Below are 7,970 nucleotides of genomic sequence, written 5' to 3' on the forward strand. Positions count from 1 at the left end.
GTTCTTGAGAATCAGTGTGGATTTTAGATGTGTCAACAGCAGCATCCAAAAAAATTTAGACCCCAAAATATGGGGGAAGTAGGCAAGTGAGGCCTCCTCTGAAAATAAAACGAGAGAAGAGAAAACAAGAGAAATAGTAATTCATTCAATAGCAGGATTCAAGTCTAGTGATGCTTGTCGGTGCCCCCCTCCCCCGCCCCGCCAAAGGCATGCAAAGAGAACAGAGGAGACGCAATTGCAAACAGGACACAAGAGACTAAATTGAATTAAGGGATTTGGGCAGGGCAGTTTGGTTTAACTGTCATTTAAACTTACATATAAACAGTCAAAGTATGTTAATGGTTAGGTGGTTACAAGATAGATGGCAGAAACCAAAACCACCCTCTTTTTTCTCTTAACAGAAACCCAGTAACTTCTCACATAGATCAGTTATACATGGATCCTTGATGGTAGTTTGATGGCTCTTTCTGTCTCCACTACTACATATGAGAAAGTTTAGAGTTTGAGGCACTCAAGGATATCTAAACTAAAACCCAAAAGCAAAACAATTAAAAACCAGAGATCCTGAATACCGATACTGTTCTTGATCAAATTTGAGATTAAATAGCACGCTGCATTACATATAGCAAGCTACTGAAGTCTACAAAGAGACCAGTGTTTCTTAAACTAACAGTAGAGCATTGGCTTTACTTGCTTTTATCCAGGGTGTTGAGACCTCTCATTTATTGCTGGTGGAAGCTATTTGGCCGTACGTGCCAGAGGTTCACATTTTAGGGAGGTTTAGTAATCTTATTTCTGTGAGACAAGTATTATTGAATCAAATATAAGAGACTTGAGGAAGTTAATGCATTCCTTTATGCTTGAAAGAAAAAAAAAAAAAAGTCTACAACCTACAGACTCTCAATACTTTCTAGTCTGCCAAAGATGTGTTTCTAAGCTTTAATCTTCTGAGAAAATGAATGCTCTCCATCCTAGCTGATGACAGAATTAGGCACTAACTACATATGTAGCAGCTAGCAAAAACCCATCAATGTTTCAGAACTTAAAAGCTTCTACAGGAACAACTTATTAAATACCCACCTAGCTCCAAGCAGAAACCTCACGCTGAGAAAATCTTCTAAACCCAACACATTTACTATAACTCCTCATCAACAATTTATGTATCACTTTTCTTCTACCTAGTCCTACCCCAGCAATGTAACTCTTAAAAACAAAACAAAATAAAATAAAATAAAATACCTTAACACACCCTAAAAAACAACATATCACTGTTTTCTTCCAGGAACAGTCTTTCTCTCTGTATTTGTAAGAAATTGGCACCTAACGTGTCTCATCCGCATCACTGAATCAGTACTTAGAAGCTGTTCTCTCCACAGCTGATACCTGATAAAAGTGAATCACAGGGATTCTGACATACAGGGTTCCTCTTACATGTCAGTACTATTTTCACCAGGTTTAAATATCTAGCCTTACATTTTTGTGTCTTCTTTACATAGAAATACTTTTTTTTAAACACAGTTAAACTTGGAAAGTAGTTCTATTTTCTGATACGCACATGTCCCTCTTCACCCTGAAAAAGCTCAGTAACATTTTATAAAAACTTTGGGATTAGCATAGCACTGATACTGTAAAAATATTTACTTCTTATTGCTAATTTGTCCAACTGTTTCACTGAAATGGCACCGTATGTTACAAATATTACAACTCGTATCTGCACCAGCCATGAGACATAATTTAAATATAGAGGATTCTGGGATTACATGTCTCCTGCCTTTAGGGAAGGTGGTCTAAACTTGGACAATTACATACCTGTTTGCAATACTAAAAAGTTACCAGATGCATAGTGCTCTTGGCAAGTCCTTGAGGTTAATGAAGTCGTGAAATCAACTTCCCACTAATTCTTTAATTATGGAAGGATTTATGGAAAAAATGATGCATGCATTTGTAAAACTTGGTGCTGTGAACTTGAAGTAAGTTCATTCACAGGAGAAACTACCTCTCTAGTGGCACTTGGACCCTTCTGAATTATATTTACAGTTTCATAAATGGGAAGTCCATCTGCTGCCAAGGTGTTCTGGTTGCACTGGTCTTCCCTGAATATCAGCCACCCAGGGCTGTCTTCTGTTGACCTGGCTGATGGAAACTATTGTGGTTTCCTCCAGTGAGAAAAAGGCAGTTCAGCTATCCAGCGAGCACGTTCAGAATAGCCATGTAGTGTGCTTTGGTTGCTTGAAAACATGCAGGCGTTGCTTAGAAATTCATATAAACTACTGGCTGTTCAATTTCACCCAAGTGACAAGGGCTATCAGTTTTTCTCAGTTTTGTGGGAGGATTACAGAGTCCTTTGTGGCAGAATGTGCTGGTGGCATTGCGAGGTGTGGTCTGCTAACAGTCACCAAATGCACCTCTCCTCTCCTTCAAGAGGGTGTGGAGGCTGTTAAAACAACAGCCCTAAGAGGCTGTGCTGCAAGACAGAATTTAAAAATAAAAACCAGCTTCCAGAAATACAATAAATACCTAGTAAGATATATAACAAAAAAATCAAATAGTATAGCGTCTCAGTGTCTGCACTTTTCCCTCAGGCAGGCATGGGGTGAAAGGCAATAGGTACAGGGGTGATGGCCTTGTGATTTCACAGATTTGCAAAGGGAACAAAGGAAACTGTGTCCTCCCTTGGGGTTCTGATCTCTTTTCCTGCTCAGATAGGAAAGCTACGGGAAGCATTGGACTCAGAGGGGAGCTATAGTTAAATGTATATTTGGACGTGGGAGGTGGAAAGAATTTCACAGCCCCTGCTTCAGGTTAGGTAGGGTTAGGATTGGGGTAGGGAACTGAGAGCCTTCAGGACTGGAGTTACACTGGGTATTACTCATGGCAGGGACAGATGAGAGCTGGGGCCACAGTGAGCTATAATGCAACACTTCCCAACAGGGAGGGAACTTCCTTGTTTTGTCATTCCCTGTTCAGGAGGGGGTGACTCCTTCCTTACCAAAATCCTCAAGCCCTCCTGTAAAGTTGCACTGAAGTGTAGTCTATGGAAGTGAATGCAGCTTCAGTCCTTCCAGTGATCGACTTGTTCAATGGAAACCAGCCACGAGAGTGGATACAGAAGCAGAAACAAACCCATCCTTCTTTTGTTATGCTCTGTGTAACATGAAATCGTCTTTCCAGCTGTGCTCAGAAAGGGCAGAGCTGTGCTGGGGGGAGGCCAGCAGCTGCAGATGTGCTGTGCTTCTCCCAGGAGGTGGCACCTCAGTGGTATGGATGAGAGAACAGCCTTCCCCATGCCCACATTCCTCTACCTTCAGGTGCTGCTTCTGGGAGGTCTGAAGGAAGACGGTCACAGCTTGGACAAATTAGCGTAAGGTTTATGTGCCATACTTCTCTGTCAGGAGAGGCTGCTGTTCTTTGAGGAATCATTAACTTTTGTGAATGTGATACTAGAGCTGTCATGCTTGTAGCTGATGTATTCTGATTTCCTGCTGTATCTGAAAATATCTAGGCCTAACAGGGGGAAAGCTTCATAATTAGTGATCCCTGTGACCATATCATGCTGGAATTTTAAAGCCCAGTTAAGAAGGGAAAGAACACTTTTTAGATCTTTTCAGTTTTTCAGATTTTAAATGTCTATCTCCATGTATTTGCTTGTGTCAATAGTTTAATACACCTCATGACCCACAAATTGGAAAAATATCCCTTTATGGACAGTTGATGAGTTAACGCATGTAATTAATAGTGTATATTACTTGCATACAAAGCTTTACATTACTAGAAACTGTCCAAACTGTCAAAGCATTTATATTCTTTAATATAGAAGTTGAAAACCTTGCTGCATGCTTATGAGTTGTCCAAGGACAGATAGATGCACAGTTTGGATTGCTATCTGAATTTGATCATGTCTCCTTCTGAGTAATTCCTGAGGAAGATTGTTACTGCCTCAGTTTCCCAGTTCCTCGAGGAACTGAATCCCAGAACCCAACTGTTATCAGACTGTAGTTGTTTTGATTATGGTCTCTTTATCTTCTGCAAAACAGAGGGGATTTTTTGCTTCTTTAGTGATTTTTGCAAGGAAATCTATAATACTTGAAACTGAAGAAAAGGGGGAAAAGCAACCAAAATTCTATATATGGAATCTGTTCAGACTTTAGTCCAAAAACCTAAAGTCATCAGGTATATTATCACAAGTAAGGATGGTGTCATGGTTTAACCCCAGAGAAACTAAGCATCACAACACCGCTCACTCACTCCTACCTAGTGGGGTGGGGAGAGAATCGGAAAAGTGAGAACTTGTGGGTTGAGATACAGTTTAATAGGTAAAGCAAAAGCTGCACACTCAAGCAAAGAAAAGCAAGGAATTCACACACTATCTCCCATGGGCAGGCAGGTGTTCAGCCATCTCCAGGAAAGCAGGACTCCCATCACACACCATGGTTACTTGGGAAGACAAACGCCATCACTTGGAATGTCCCTTCTTTCCTTCTTCCACCAGCTTTATACATTGAGCATGATGTCATATGGTGTGGAATATCCCTCTGGTCAGTTGGGATCAGCTGTCCCAGCTGTGTCCCCTCCCAAATTCTTGTGCACACCAGCCTCCTCGCTGGTGCGGTGGTAGGGGAGGCAGCAAGGGCTTTGACTCTTGTGTAAGAACTGCTTAGCAGTAACTAAAACATCCCTGAATTATCAAGGCTGTTTTCAGCAAAAATCCAGAACCAGCCCCATACTAACGGCTGTGAACAAATATAACTCTATCCCAGCCAAATCCAGCACAGGTGGTTATTACCAGGTGGTAAGTTTGAATAACATTCTCTGAAGAATATCAGCGTTCATTTAATTTCAATTCACTTTAGTATTAGTCTGTTCTGTTTTACACTGGTGGTGGCCTCCGTTGGATTGGAGAAAGAAAAGTAAGACAATTATTAGAGTTGTCATAGTGATAGATGAAGTATGAAAGCCTGAACAGAACAGAACTAATGAGCTTCATGGCACAGAGAATGGTTGGAATAGCCTTTTGGGGAAAGGTTCCTAGGCAAGCCTGTCTCTCCCATTTCTTGCGGTCATCATGACTTTTTGTTTGTTTTGTTTTTCATGACAGATACATAATTTTCTCCATGTGGCTTGTTAAACTCAGAAGAGGACCCTCTCTCTTTTAAGTGAATATGTAGAATCCTATAACCATTTTTTCTTAAAAAAAAAATGTTTCCTCAGTTACCAGTTTCTTTTCCTGCTCCTTGCTGAATACATATTATGTGTGTTGACTGTTGCACATCACGGAAGTACACAGCTTTGGTACTCTGATGTTCTGCATTGTAATTTTTAAAACTTTGGGGAGAGAGGGCAACATATCTGTTTAAACAGAGCATGTGGGAGTCTGCATGCTTTGTGCAGAAGTAATGTCATAGCAATTTCAGTCTCCTTTACTGTTAAAGGCGTCAAACCTGGTAGGAAAAGTTCCTTTTTTCTGTCTTTTGCTAAGCTTACATACTAATGGGATCAGAGGTAATTTAGCACCATATCCTGGTTGTTTAACCATTCCTTTAGCTCAAGGCTTGATTTTGATCCTCTCCCATCTGTTTTTTTATATTGGAGCCAGCTGAAGAATGTTCCAAAGCAAGGGATTGCCATGTAAATTAAAATTCAATAAAAATTTAAACTTTTAAGATGTGTCCTCCTCAACAAATGGCTGAAATAAAGAGTGCCAAGTTTTGAAAACATCACTGGTATTTTGGTGGTGACACTTTTTTTTTACCAGTTCTCTTTGCAGCCACAAATTACAGTCTTATGATCAAATAGTTCAAAATGTCTTCTGCTTACATTCTCTAAGTTGAGACAGTAAGGACCTGTTTTTTTTCCAAATACTTACTATTATTAAAAGATTCAGAAAAATAACTGTAGTAACTAGAAACACCCAACAAGCATGAGATAACCTTCGAGCTATTTAGTGTAAACAGTCTGAGCAGTATCACACTGGGTTTAGAGCATGGATAAAATGCAGTTCTCCAGGATGACCAAGCACTGATACACTACAATGAAGCCAGCTGAATGTGAATTATATTGCATTATACTTCACCAGTCAGTCACCTGGTATTACCTTCAATCCAGAGACATGGGATTCTGGTCTGATCTAAAGAATGATTTATGAAATAGCAGCTGTAGAGCACAGCTGGCAACTTTTTATGGTGCCCCTGATGTCTTTAAGAAAGTAATGCTAGTGTAGGAGTCAGGAAACCTGGATGTCAGTTCTGGCTCACCTATATATCTCTGATATATAAGAACCTTTGATCAAAGTGGCCACCTTCCCTCACAACAGTTTGCTTTCCAGGTCAATCTCTGAGGTCTTAGGGTCAGGGTTGGTCTCTTATATTGAGCACACGGAGCAGCAGTGCTCTTCATTTGTTGTACTTACATGCTAGAACAATGACAGTAACAACAGTACCGGAAAATAACAGTAACAACGATATCAGAAAATACAGTGTGGGCTTTATGAACAAATGATGTAGCTTTATTATAGGACTGGCATTTTCTTTTTCAGGAATCCAGCCTATCTGATTTTCAGGCCTGTATTTCACTACCTCTTGTCACAGAAGTGAAAAAGAAAATGTTGTAAGACCTTACTGTGAAAACCCTTCCTTCTCTTCCACACATATTTAGATACATCAATGATATACGAGTACCTTTTCAGTGCATAGTTTTGAAAACTCTAACCCTCAGTGAGTGCAAGGAGATCGTTCTACTCTTCTATTCAGTGTCAATATCTTGCTGCCTCAATTTTATTTTCTAGCAAGCAGGATCTGAGCATGTTTCATCAGCTCACTCAAGCTATGTACTTTCTTCCTTCCCCATATTTCTATGCCATTGCTCCATCACACAAACTAGACTGTCCAGATTGTCCAGCCACTTCAGCATTTTCTTCAGATGTTGTTTACAGCAATTTGCAAATCATGTTCTTTGCTCTGGTATGTGGCAAAAGCTGCTATGTGTCTCAGTGTTATCTGCTGCTGTGGGCCAGCATATGATGCTAGCAGGAGATGATAAAAAGCATGAACACTCCATGTTGGAAAATATTGCTCTCCAGCAGCTCTCATCTACTCTTTCATATCAGAAATTATCAGAAACAAAGTAAGTCCCAGGGATCTGTGGGGGATTGTTTTAGATCTCTAACTTAAAGGGCTTTGAATCACCTTTGTGGATATGCATTGGCTGCATAGGAAACAGTGTCTTAAGTTTCATCCACAGACACGATCAATTAAATATCTCAACATACTAAAGCAGATGATGTGACTATCCTTAGGCTATAACAAGGCAAGATAGAAAGCAGAAAATATCCCCAAATTGTCTGCTTGATTTTCTGACATCATGATGAAACGTCAGAGTTTGGCTTTGTTTTCTCATTTTGATATTTTGATCTTTCTCAGTCAAGACGCATTCAGGGCGAGAGGACCTGTTGTGAGGACCTTTTTAGGTTAACTGTGCAGACCTGTGAGCCTTTGAGCTATGAGAATCTTCTACAATATTACCTTGCTCATTTGCATTCCTACTGCCTAATTGCTGGGACCTGGTTTCCAGATAAACAGAATTCATGATAGTGGTGGCTTTAGTCTACATCCTAGGACAGACAGAAGAATTTTCTGCCAATGTCCTCCATTAATTCCCCTCATTCCATACTAAGAGAATTAGGTTCCTTGCTTTTCTCAGCTTGTCTCTTTTAACAGTAAAGATCTTGAGCTGACAAGCAGTAACATTTCATACTGGCAGATTTTTTTTTGCCACTCATTTACCTTTAGTTGCCGTACCCGCTGACACCCTCATGCTTTATACGTGTCCCAATCCAAAAGATAATAGTCAGAGCCATCTGACTAGCCTCTTTCACCAGACCATGCACACAGCCCTTAAGTCTTGCTGTCCTTGTGCTAGAGGTCACAAGCACTTGTGGCTCTAATGAACAGTTTCTTATTACCTTAGCATAGCTT

This window comes from Falco rusticolus, chromosome 8 (assembly GCF_015220075.1).
Source record: "Falco rusticolus isolate bFalRus1 chromosome 8, bFalRus1.pri, whole genome shotgun sequence".
In the NCBI taxonomy this organism is placed as follows: Eukaryota; Metazoa; Chordata; class Aves; order Falconiformes; family Falconidae; genus Falco; species Falco rusticolus.